Genomic DNA, 13,661 nt, shown 5'->3' with positions numbered 1-13,661 from the left:
GGAGGAAAACATTGGACTCCATTGCCAAAAAATGGACAGAGGGGCTCAATGCTTCAGGGATGACGACCACAAATATACGGGACAATGGAGGAACCCAGCAACACCATCATGGTAGTGCCCAGGACACATTATCCATTAGACCTCTCATCAGACAAACCAGAGGGAGTGCAGGGTTGGACATCTGCACCTCCGCCAGAGCAGTACTAACTCCAGAAATTGGAGTTCAAATCATTCCCACAGGGGTAAAAGTACCTCTTCCTCAAGGAAGACTGCATTGGGACACAGTTCTTCTACTCTTAAAGGACTTATGATAAGTCCTGGGGTAGTTGATCCTGATTATGAAGGTGAAATAAAAATTATAGGCAGTTCTCCAAGGGGTATTTTAGTAATTTCACCAGGAGATAGAAGAGCACAGTTATTAATAATACCCAGCCTACATGATAAAATTTCCTGTCTTACTGTAGAAAGAGGTTCCAGGGGATTAGCCTCCACAGGTGTAGATTGAGATATGCTTTCATTAAATTTAGATTTTCACCCCATGCTAAAACTAAATATTCAAGGACATGAACTTAATGGGCTACTGGATACAGGTGAAGACCTTAGCATCATCTCTCGTCAAGAATGGTCAAAACATTGGCCATTACAACAAGCCACTCAAACTCTTTGAGACCTAGGAGTGGCGACTACTCCCCATAGAAGTGTGATGGTATTAGATTGGAAAGATCCTGAGGATGTAAGAGAACTATACAACCATATATATTGAATCACCTTTCTATAAATGGATGGGACGAGATATCCTAGATCAATTAGGACTACCATTAACAAATAACATTAATTCAAATGCACCCACTGTTATGTCTAGACAAGGTTTTAGGAAAGAAAAAGGATCAGGAGAAAGAGGACAAAGTATAGTGGCACCAATACAAATAGATCAAGAAAAATATAGACATGGATTGGGATTTCAGGAGGGGTCACTGAGACAATAAAATTTACTTGGAAATCAGAAAGACAGTATGGGTTCCTCAGTGGCCCCTGACTAAAGAAAAGATACAAGCAGCCCATGACCTGGTAAAACAACATTTAATGGAGGAACATATACAACCTTCTGTATCTCCCTATAATACTCCCATTTTTGTCATCAAAAGTAAATCTGGTGAATGGAGATTATTGAAAGATTTAAGAGCTACTAATAACGAAATTGTTATTATGTGACCTGATCAATCGGGGATTCCTCAATTGTCTGCTTTGCCAAAAACCTGGTTTGTTTTAGTTATACATATTAAAGATGTTTTTTTTTTTTTCAATTCCAATTCATCCTGAGGATAGTCCACGTTTTGCATTTACTATCCCTGTGCTGAATCTTGAAGGTCCTGATCAGAGATATGAATGGAAAGTACTCCCTCAAGGGATGGCTAACAGCCAAACTGTGTGTCAAATTTATATTAACAAAGCAATCCAGCCACTTAGAAATCAAAATCCTGAACTACAAATATTTCACTATATGGACGACGTATTATTAGCACACAAAGAAAAAAAATTGCTAGAATGTTATTCCACACTTAAAAACTTGTTAAAAATTATAATTAAAAAATTATAATCTAGAGATAGCAAAAGAAAAAAATACAATAAAATTTTCCAATTAAAGAAGTTCTATTATCCTCAACAATGGTCCATCCACCAAAAATTCAAATACGAGTAGATCAACTCAAATCACTTAACAACTTTCAAAAGTTATTAGGAGACATAAATTGGATAAGGCCTTATCTAGGCATACCAACAGGAGAGTTGGGACCATTATTTGATATCCTAAAAGGTCCATAAGATCCGAATTCACCCTGCATGTTAACACCTGAAGCAAGAAAGACATTAAAAATCGTTGAAACATATATGGAAAATATGCATTTGATAGAATTGATGTAAGTTTGCCTTTATTATTTATTGTACTACCAACAAAAATATTCCTACAGGAGTACTTTGGCAAGAAGGTCCATTATTATGGATATGTTTATTCTTATTCTCCTAACACTATTCTTACTAGGTGTCCTGAGGCTGTAGGACAATTAATACTCAAAGGACTAAAAGCAGCAAAGGGAGTGATTGGAATTTATCCCAATAAAATTATTACTCCATATACTATGAATCAAATTGATGAGTTAGCTAATGAGTTAAATACTTGGGCAATAATCATGTGCAAATCTAATGTTTCATTTGATATCCACTTACCATCTAATCCTTTTTTGTCTTTTTGGTCTTCGCATCCTGTAGTTTTTCCAAAAATGACATGAAAAACACCTATCATGAATTCTCTAAATATTTTCACTGATGGGTCAAATAATGGTACAGCAGCAGTAGTTACCCCTAATCAAACCTTTACATTTTTAGTACCCAAACAATCAGCTCAAGAGGTAGAGCTTAATGCATTATTACAAGCTTTTGTGATGTTTAAATATTCTGTATTTATTTTCAAATAGTCAGTATAGAATTAATGCGATAGTATCCCTTGAAGATGCTGGTAGGATTTCCACTTTCTCTACTCTTTTCTCTTTGTTTTCCACTATACAAAGTCTAATCTGGAACAGAAAAGATCCATTCTTTATAGGACATATCAGGGCACATACAGGATTCCCTGGAGTCCTTAGTTTGGGCAATGATTTATCAGATAAACTACACATGACATACATATTTTTTTCTACACTAGAAGATACAAATTTTCATAAATCCTTCCATGTCAATGCAAATACTTTTAAAAAGCATTTAAAATAACTAAGGAACAAGCTGGACAAATAATAAAACAATGTCAAAATTTTGTGACCTCTATACCACAAGTTAATCTTGAAATCAATTCTAGAAGACTGATACCTAACCATATTTGGAAGATGGACATCAAACACTTTCCAGAATTTGGAAAATTAAAATATTTGCATGTTACAGTTGACACTTCTTCCAGATTTTTGGTGGGCTCCCTTCATGCCAGAGAAAAACTAAAGATATTATAGCTCATTGCTTACAAAATTTTGCCACTGTGGGCGTTCCAAAACAGTGAAAAACAGATAATGGCCCTGGCTATACTTCTGCCTCTTTTAAGCAATTTTGCTCATCATTTGTCATTACTCATATAACAGGAATCCCATACAATCCACAAGGACAAGGCATTGTTGAAAGAGCTCATCAAACTATTAAAATGTACTTATTAAAGAAAAAAGAGGGAATTGGAAAGAGGTATATATCCCCCAAAGATAAACTTAAAATAACCTTTTCTACTCTGAACTTTTAAAATTTGGATTAATCAGGGCTTAGTGCTACGGAAAGGCACTGTTGTTTAAAAAATGTACATAAGCCCAAGGTACTTTAGAAGGATATTCTAATAGGGCAATGGAAAGGTCCTGACCCAGTGATTGTCTAGAGTCGTGGGTCTGTTTGTGTGTTTCCACAGGGGGAACAGCAGCCTATTTGGATTCTACAGACCAAAAAGAAGATTACTTGATTCAAATCCATAACAGCTGATATCCAGAACTTCAGTTTAGCTATCCTTACATCTGCGACAGTGGTTCTCCCACACCTGGAGGGTAATGAATAATGAACACCATTAAGGCCTATTTCATATGTAAAAACCATAGGGCTTGCTTGTGGGAAAACCTTCAGACCCATATGCAAGTTACAGGAAGAAGGTCAGATATTAAAAGAAGAGTCAAACCCAGGTGGTCACCAGGATCCTTTTCTTAGTATCTATCTTATTATTTCCCTCTCCCACACCATGAAGTTCTATTTTATTTTTTGAGCTCATACAGACCTAGGTTAATGTTTTTCTGATTAGTTCTATTTTTTGACTGTGGAGTTTTTAAACATTGCAATGGGGATATCACCTGTGAAAAGCTACAAGGCCTTTACTATTCTGTTATGTGTTTTATGTATTGTGTTATGTGTGCACACTTGTGTTTTGTGTTGTATGTGCATATGTTCATATATCATATATGAGGAGTGTACATGAAAAAATGGATCCAAATATTTTTTTTTTTATTCACATGATTTAAATGGTTTAATTTAAGTTGGATAAACAGCTGTTGAGGATTGTTTTAAAATGTGAACAAAAAATGAGGTTAATAGATCTGTTTGTTTACTTTCACCTTTCCTTTTCATTATATCTAATTCTATTCAGGATACTAAATTGTTTAGAAAATTGCCTTTTTTTTTTTAGTGCCTGCTAGAATGTTACATAATTTGTTTTAGCCATCATTGCCAGAATTCCTATCTTAATCCCAGTTCCAGTGAAGACAAAGATAGAGGATGACTGAAAACCAAACTACAGCTTCTGCGATAGCTATCACAACAAACTATATAAACTGATCCATCAATGAATAATGTAACTCAACAAGTGATGCTCAATAAAGGAGTGGATTTACTTTGGGAGGAAGTTGACATATTAATGGATTCCTCTGCTTTGAACTGCTTGCAGAACTTGCCTGAACTATGTATCAATTGTATACATTGTGAATTATCTGTTGGTGCAGCGAATTGTAGTAGTGTCTGGGTGTCTTTGCTCATGATGTCATCGGTGGTACAATTTTTCCAAAAGGGGCCGTCAATTGTCTTGGTGTCGTGGCATTTTGTGTCCTCCCCTTTCTGCTTGTAGCAGGTTATCCACAAGTATGGCTAAATAATGCTTGGCCGGTAGTCCATGACGGGTAAGATCCAATTGCAATGGTACCAACCTAAGACAAGAGGCTGACGCCTTGAGGTCAGCTCATCTGATGATGGGTAAGGACCATATATAGTATTGGACAACCTAAGACAGGCACAGTTCCTAAGCCATATACTTGTTGTTTAAAAACAAAATGGGGAGATGTTGAGAGTCACAGTCAAGTCGGGATGTCGCCTGGCATTTTTCCAGAAGGAGTGGTTGAGAAGTAACTCCAGTTTAGAGCTAGGGGTATTATTAGTGTCAAGTTCTGGGGTAGGGTTTGGGGTAGGTTAAGGTTTAAAGTTAGTGCTCAAATAAGCATTAGGATTAGTGTTAGGGTTATGGTAATGGATAGAGTTAGAAATCATTTTAGGGCTAGGGTTAAGGTTATGATTAGGGCTAGGATTTGGGTTAAGTTAGTGCTAGGGTTAGGGTTAGGACTAATGTAAGTACTAGATTTATGATTACAGCTAATTTTAGTGTTTTAGGGTTAGATTTACTGTTTAGGTTTAGGTTTAGGGTTAGGGTGATGTTTAGACCTCTGTTTAGTGTTATAGTCAGAGTAAGGTTCAGGGTTAGTTTTAGGGTTTGACTTAAAATTCGAATTAGGGCTGGAGTTAGGGCTAGGTGTAGGGTTAGGGCTTGGGTTAGGTTAAAGGTTATGGTTAGAGCTTTGGCTCGGTTTGGTTTTAGAGCTGGGTTTAGGGATAGTGAAATTTTTAGGATTAGTGGTAAGGTTAGGGCTAGTCTTAGATTTAGGTTTAGGCTTCGGTTTAGGGTTAAATTTAGAGTCAGATTTTTATATAAGGTTAATTTTAGGGCTAAGGATAGGGCAAGGGTTAGGACTAGGATTTGGGATAGAATTTGGTTTATGGGAAGGGATAGGATTAGAACGAGTGATAGGGCCAATGTGAGAGTTAGAGTTATTCTTAGGGCTAGGGTTAGGGTTAGGGTTAGAGATAGGGCTAAATTACGGCTAGGGTTTGTGTGAGGCCTAGGGTTAGAGTTAGTATTAGAATTAGCATCAGGTTTAGGGCTAGTTTTAGGCTTAGGAATCGAGTTGGGTTTAGATTTAAAGTTAGGTTTCTATCTAATGTTAAACCTAGGACTAAGGTACTGCTATTGTGATGAAAAGTGTTAGGGTTAGAGTTAGTGTTACGTTTAGGGTAAGGGATGAGGTTTTGGCTAGGTTTACGGCTAGGACAAGGGTTAGAATTAGGGTAAGGGCTTAGTTAGGTTTAGGGTTATGATTAAGGCTAGGTTTATGGCTAGGATGTTTAGGGTTTGTTTTAGGTTAGGGATAGTATTGGGGCTAGGGCTAATGTCAGGTCTACTGTTATAGTTAGGGCTATATTTAGTGTTAGTTTATGGCTTGATGCAGTGTAAGGATTAGGTTTAGGGTAAGATTCAGGTTTATATCTAGGATTATTTTTAGGGTCACGTTCAGGGTAGTGTTTGGGTTAGGTTAGATTTTAGGTTTAGGGTAATGACAAGGTCAGTTTTAGGGTTTAGGTTTGGTTTAGTGTAATGAATAGGGTTAGGGTTAGGCTTAGGGTTAGCTTAAGGGTTAGGATTATTGTTAGGGTAATGGATAGGTTTAGACCTAATGTTAGGGCTAGGGTTATGTATAGGATTAGGGCTAGTTTTGGGTTAGGGTTAGGTTTAATTTTAGGGTTAAAGCTAGGTTTACGACTCAGTTTAAACTAGGTTTTGGGTTAAGTTAGGGCTAGGGTTAAGAATATGGTGAATGTATGAAGTAGGGTTATTATTAGCACTAGTTATAGGGTTTAGGTTAGGATTAGGTCTAGGGTTAGGTTGAGGTTTACAGTGATTGTGATGTTTTGAGCCAGGGTTAGTGTTAGGGTAAGTGTCAGGGTAAGGATTAGTTTTTGGGTTAGGGTTAGGACTAGAATTAGGGATATGGTTAGGACTAGGTTTAGGTTTAGGTTTTGGTTTAGTTTAAGATTTAGGGTTATGGCTATGGCTTAGTTTTGTTTTAGGGCTATAGCTAGTATTAGGGCTAGTTTTAGGATTACCGTTAGCGTTAGGGCTAGTGTTGGGTTTAGGTTTAGTCTTAGGTTTAGGGTTAGATTTAGAGTTAGGGTTCGATTTAGAGTTATGTCCAGGGCTATGATTATGCCTAGGGTTAGACCAAGCATTAGGGCTGGGATTAGGGTTCTAGTAAGGGATAGGGTTAGAGCTAGAGTTAGGGTTAGGGTGAGAATTAGAGTTAGTCTTTGGACTAGGGTTTGGGTTAGTGTTAGGGTCAGGCCTAGTGTTTTGGTTAGAAGTAAAATTAAGGCTATGTTTAGGGCTAGGATAAGGGCTAGGGTTTGTGTTAGGGTTAGGGCTAAGATTATGGCTAGGGTTAATATCTGGTCTAGGGTTAAGGTTAGGAATAGTTTTAGGGTTAGGTTTATGGCTAGGTCTAGTATAAGGGTTAGGTAGGGTAAGAGTCAGGTTTATAGCTAGGGGAATTATTAAGGTCACGGTCAGTGTTACGGTTTGGTTTATGTTTGAGGTTAGGTTTAGGACTTGCATTAAAATTAGGGTTAGGGTTAGCATAATGATAGGGTTAGTTTTAGGGTAATTGATAGGTTTGGGGAAGCGATAGGGTTAGAGTTAAGCCTAGGCTTAGTATTCTGGTAAGAGTTATGTTTAGGGTAATGGTTACAGATAGAATTAAGGTTAGGGCTAGAGTTATACTTGGGATTAGGTCTTGTGTTAGGGTTAAAATAAGGGTTAGAACTAGGATTAGGTTTAGGGTTATATTTAGCTTAAGGGTTAGGTTCTGAGCTATGGCTTGGACTAGGCTGAGATTTAGGATCAGAGTTAGGTCTAGGGATAGGATTGTGGTAAATATTGGGTTAGGGTTTGGGTTAGGGTTAGACCTAGGTTTAGTGTTAGGGTCAGAATAAGGGTTAGGGTTAGGGTTAGGTTTGGGGATAATGTTAGAGCTAAAATAAAGGCTAGGGTTAGCACTATTAATCAGGATAGGGTTGTAATTCATCTAAGGACTAGGGATAGGTCTAGGTTTACTCTTAGGATTAGGGTTTCCCTTAGGGTAAAGGATTGATTTATATCCAGGTTTACGGCTATTCTTAGAGTTAGAATTAGAGTTAAATATAGATTTAGGGCTTGATTTAGGGCTAGTTTTGTTTTAGGTTTAGGGATAGGATTAGAGTAACGGGTATTGTAAGAACTAGGGTTACCATTAGGGTTAGGGTTTTAGGGTTAGGGTTAGGGGTAGTTTGAGTGCTAGGGTTAGGTTTAATATTAGGGTCATATTTATAGCTATGGTTCTTGTTAGGATAGGAGTCAGGGTCAGGGGTGGTTTTAGGGTTAGCATTAATACTCGAATTAGGTCTATTTTTCATGTTAGTGTTCAGTTTGAGATTAGCGCTGTGTTTAGAGCTAGGGTGAGTGTGAGGATATGAGTCAGTGTTAGGAGTAGTTTTAAGGTGAGGCTTAGGACTCGAATTAGGTCTAGCTTTAGGTCTAGTTGTAGTGTTAGTGTTTGGTTTAAGTTAAGGATTAGGGTTAGGGCTATTGCTATGTTTTGATTTACTGCTAGGATTAGGGTTAGGTCTAGTTTTACGATTATCATTAGGGTTGGGACTAGTGTTACTGTTAACCTTAGGCTTAGGTTTAAGGTTAGATTTAGAGTTAGGGTTAGGGCTGGGAGTAACTCGAAGGCAAGTGTTAGGGCTAGTGTTAGGTTTATGATAGTGGATAGGGATAGAACTAGGAAAAGGGCTATGGCTAGGGCAAGAGTTATAGGGTTAGAATAGGGTTAGAGATAGAGCTAAATTAGGGCTAGGATTAGGGCTAGGTTTTGTGTTTAAGTTAAACCTAGGGTTAGGGTTAGGGTTAGGTTTAAATTTAGAGTAAGGGATGACATTGTAGCTTGGTTTAGAGGTAGGGTGAGGGTTAGAATTAGGGTTAGATGTAGGGCTAGAGTTAGGGTTATTATTAAGGCTAGGTTTAGGGCTAGGATGAATGCTAGGTGTGTTTTTAGGGTTAGGACTAGGATTAGGACTAGGGAAAATTTCAGGTCCAAAATTGTGGTTAAAGATAGTTTTAGGATTAGGTTTATGGCTACGTCTAGGCTAAGGGTTAGGTGTTGGGTTATGGTCAAGTTTAGAGCTAGGGGTATTATGAGGGTCAAGGTCTGGGTTAAGGTTCGGGATAAGTTAAGGTTTCACTTTTGGGCTTGAATTAGTTTTAGAATTAGGGTTAGGGTAATGATAGGGTTAGGTTTAGGATTCAGGTTAGGTTTAGGGTAATGGAAGTGTTAGGATTTGGATAGAGTTGGGTTTATGCCTGGGTTATCATTATGGTTAGGGTTATGGTTATGTTAATGGATAGATTTAGAGATCAGTTTAAGGCTAGAGTTATGGTTACAATTAGGGCTAGTGTTAGGTTTAGGTTAGGTTTAAAGCTAGGTTTAGGGCTTGGATTATGGCTAGGTTTTGTGTTATGTTGGGCTAGGGTTAGGATTAGAGCTAATGCCAGTACTAGGTTTACAATTAGGGCTAGTTTTAGGTTTTAGTGCTAGGTATAGTGTTAGGGTTAGGTTTACAGTTAGGGGGATGTTTAGATTTAGAAGTGTTAGGGTCAGTGTCAGGTGCAGGGTTAGTTTAGGCTTCGGCTTCCAACTCGAATTAGGGATAGGGTTAGGTCTAGGTGTAAGGTTAGGGTTTTGTTTAGGTTAATGGTTAGGGTTAGAGCTATGGCTCAGTTTTGTTTTAGGTATAGGGATAGATTTAGGGCTTGTTTTAGGATTAGTGTTATGGTTTGGGCTAGTATTAGGTTTAGGCTTAGGCTTAGGTTTACAGCTAGATTTAGAGTTATATTTTGCCTAAGGTTAATGCTAGGGATAAGAATAGGGAAAGAGTTAGCACTGGGGTTAGAACTAGGGTTAGGGTTATGGAAAGGGATAGGGTTAGAATGAGTGACAGGGCTAGTGTGAGAGTTACAGTTAGTCTTAGGGCTAGGGTAAGGATTAGGTCAAGGTATAGGGCTAAATTTCAGCTAGGGTTATTTTAGGGATAGGGTTATGGATAGTTTTAGGATTAGGCTTAGGCATCGAGTTAGGGTTAGATTTAGAGTTAAGTTTTGATCTAGGGTTAGTGTTAGGGCTAGGATAAGTAAAGGGTTATTACTAGGGTTAGGGTTAGAGTTAGGGTTTAGTTTAGGTTAAGTGATGTGGTTATAGCTAGGTTTAGGGCAAGGGTGAGGGTTACTATTAGGGTTAGAACTAGGGTTAGAATTAGGGATATGATTAAGTCTATGTTTAGGGCTACAATGAGGACAAGGATTTGTTTTAGGGTTAGGGATAGTATTAGGGCTATGGCTAATCTCAGGTCTAGGGTTACAGTTAGGGATAGATTTAGTGTTAGGTTTATGGCTTGATCCAGTGTAAGGGTTAGGTTTTTGGTTAGGGTCAGGTTTTGATCTAGGGTGGAATAAGGGTCAGGATTAGGGTTTGGGTTAAGTTAGTGTTTAGGTGCTGGGCTCAAATTAGTGTTAGATTTAGGGTTAGTGTAATGACAGGGTTAGATTTAGGGTTTAGGTTTGGTTTAGTGTAATTTATAGGTTTAGGGTTAAGCCTACAGTTATCAGAAGGGTTAGAGAAGGGTTAGAGTTACCATTAGGGTAATAGACAGGGTTTGCCCTAAGGTTAGGGCTAGTGTTATGCATAGGATTAGGGCTAGTGTTTGGGTTAGGGTTAGGTTTATATTTAGGGTTAAAGCTAGGTTTAGGACTAGGATAAGGCTAGGTTTTGGGTAAGGTAATAGGGTTAATGCTACCGCTAATGTATGAAGTATGTTTATGATTACAGCTAGTTATAGGGTTAGAGTTAGCTCTAGGTCTAGTGTTAAGGTTAGGTATATGATGATGATGATGTGAGCCAGGGTTAGTGTTAGGGTCAGAGTCAGGGTCAGGGTTATTTTTCAGGTTAGGGTTAGACTATAATTAGGGATAGAGTTAGGGTTAGGTGTATGGTTAGGGTTTAGTTTAGGTTAAGGGTTAAGTTTAGGGCTATGACTCGGTTTTGTTTTAGGGCTAGGGGTAGGGTTATGACTAGTTTTAAGATTAGTCTTAGGGTTAGGGATAGTGTAAGTGTGAGATTTAGGCTTAGGTTAAGGGTTACTGATAGGAGTAGAGTTATAGCTAGATTTAGTCTTAGGGTTAGGGTTAAATTCAGAAATAGGTTGAGATCTAGGTTTGAGATAGGGCTAAGTATAGGGCTAGGGTAGGGACAGGTTTAGGGCTAAGTGTATTATGATGGTAAGCGATAGGGTTAGAACTAGGTATAGAGCTAGTGTGGGAGTTAGAGTTAGTCTTAGGGCTAGGGTTAGGGTTAGGGATAGGGCTAACTTAGGGCTTGAATTAGGACTAAGGCTATTTTTATGGTTAGGCCTATGGTTAGCACTGGGGTTAGGGTTAGGTTTAGGGTTAGGGTTATGTTTAGGGTAAGGGATGAGAATATAGCAAGTTTTAGGACTAGGGTGAGAATTAGGGTTAAGGTTAGGGTTAATTTTAGGGTTATGGTTAAGTCGAGTTTCATGGCTAGGATGTGGGCTAAGTTTTGTATTAGGGTTAGGGCTAATATTAGAGCTAGGGCTAATGTCAGGTCTAGGGTATGGTTAGGAATAGTTTTACGGTTAGGTTTATGGCTAGGTCTATTGTAAAGGTTAGGTCTCCTGTTTGGGTCAGGTTTAGAGCTATGGGTATTATTAGAGTCAGTGTCAAGGTTAGGGTGAGGGTTAGGTTAAAGTTTACGTTTAGGGCTCAAATTAGTCTTATGTTTAGGGATCAGGTAATGATACAGTTAGGTTTAGGGTTCAGGTTAAGTATAAGTTAATGGATAGGGTTAAGGCTAGTGCTAGGATTAGAGTCCCGCCTAGGTTTAGCATAAGGATTATAATTATCTTAGGGTAATGAATAGGGTTCGAGCTAGGGTTAGGGCTAGGGTTATGGTTAGGATTAGGTCTAGGGTTAGACTTAGGGTTATAGTTAGGGCTAGGGTTATTCTTAGGGTTAGCTTTAGGCTTAAAGCTAAGGTAGGGCTTAAATTAGGGCTAGGTTATTCGATAGGTTAGGGCTATGGCTAATATAAGAATTAGTGTAATTATTAAGACTAGTTTTATGGTTAATGTTAGGGCTAGGTGTTGTTTTAGGGTTAGTTTTAGGTTTAGGGTGAAGTTTAGAGCAAGGGTTAGAATTAGTGTCAGGGACCATACTGGAGTAGGATAATGGTTAGGGTTAAAGCCAGAATTAGGACTAGGGTTGGGTCTAGAAGTAGAGTTAGAGTTTCGGTTAGATTAAGGGTTATTGTTAAGGCTAGGTCTAATTTGTCTTTAGGTCTAGAGCTATAGTTATGGCTAGATTTAGGATTATGTTTAGGTCTAGGGTTAGTGTTAGGGTTAGGTTTAGGTATAAGGTTACAAGTAGGGCTGGTGTTAGGGTTCAGTTTAGGTTTAGGTTTAGATTTAGACCTAAGATTAATGTTAGAGTCAGAATAATGATCAGGGATTGGGTTAGGCTTTGGGTTATGGTTAGATCTAGAATGAAGGCTAGGGTTAGGACTAGTGATAGAGTTAGGTTTTGGTTAGGCTAAGGATTAGTGCTCAGAATATGGTTATCATTAGGGTGAGGGTTTGGCTTAGGGTAAGGGATAGGGTTAGAGCTAGCATTAGGATTAGGGTTAGAATTAGGTTTGGAGTTAAAGCTTGTGTTAGGACTTGGATTAGGGCTAGTTTTTATTAGGGTTAGGGATATTGTTATGGTTTGGGCTATTTTAAGAAATAGGGTTATGACTAGGGTTAGTTTTAGGGTTAAGTTTAGGGCTAGGTCTAGGGTCAGGGTTAGGTTTACGGTTAAGGTGATGTTTAGAGCTAGGTTTAGTGTTTGGATATGAGTCAGGGCCATGGTTAGGTTTAGGGTTACGGTTAGGTATCAAATTAGGGCTAGTGTTAGGGCTGGTGTAGGGTAGGGTTTTGTCTAGGGTAAGTGTTAGTGTTAGGGGTATGGCTTGGTATTGTTTTAGGGCTAGGGCTAGGGTTAGGACTAATTTTAGGATTAGCATTAGGGTTAGAACTAGTTTTAGGTTTAGGCTGAGACATAGGTTAGGGTTAGTTTTAGAGATAGGTTTCAATCTAGAGTTATTACTAGGGCTAAGGATAGTGCAAGGGTTATGACTAGGGTTAGAGCTTTGGTTATGGTTATGGTAAGGGATAAGGTTGAATTAGAAATAGGTCTTGTGTGAGAATTATAGTTAGTCTTAATTTGAGGGTTAACTTTAAGGTTAGGGTTAAGAATAGGTGTATATTAGAGCTAGGATAAGGGCGGCTAGGTTTAATGTTAGGTTTAGGGCTAGAGTTAGGGTTATGATTAGGGCTAAGGTTAGGGTTAGGGTTAGGGTAAGGGTTAGGATTTAAGCTACGGTTAGGGCTAGGGGGAGTGTGAGGTTTAGTGTAAGGTCTAGGTTAGGGTTATGGTTATGTTTATGGTTAGGGTTGGGTTTAGGGCTAGGGTTTTCATTAGGGTTAGGGTAAGTTTTAGAGTAATGTATTGTAGTAGATGTAAGATTAAGTTTATAATTAAGTTTAAGTTATGGTTAAATTTAGGTCTAGGAATAGATTTAGTTTTGATTCATGGTAAGGTTTAGGGTTAAGTTTATGGCAAGGGTTAGGTTAAGGGTTAAGTCTAGGGTTAGTTTATGATTAGGGTTAGAAATAGGGTTAGGTTTAGGGCTAGGGTTTATATTAGGGTAATGTTAGGGTTAGAACTAGGGTTAGTACTAGGTTTAAGGTTAGGATTAGGACTGGGTCTCGGTTTATGTTTAGGAATATGGCTAGAGTTATGTTTAGGCTAAGGGTTAGGCTTTGAGCTAGGCGAGGGTTAGGGTTTGGGCTACATTTAGGATTATGGTTATGCTTAGGGTAGGTTTAGGCCTCGAATTAGGGCTAGGTTT

This window comes from Spermophilus citellus (genome assembly GCF_964194105.1).
Source record: "Spermophilus citellus genome assembly, chromosome: 18".
NCBI lineage: Eukaryota > Metazoa > Chordata > Mammalia > Rodentia > Sciuridae > Spermophilus > Spermophilus citellus.
This window is presented reverse-complemented; position numbering follows the sequence as displayed.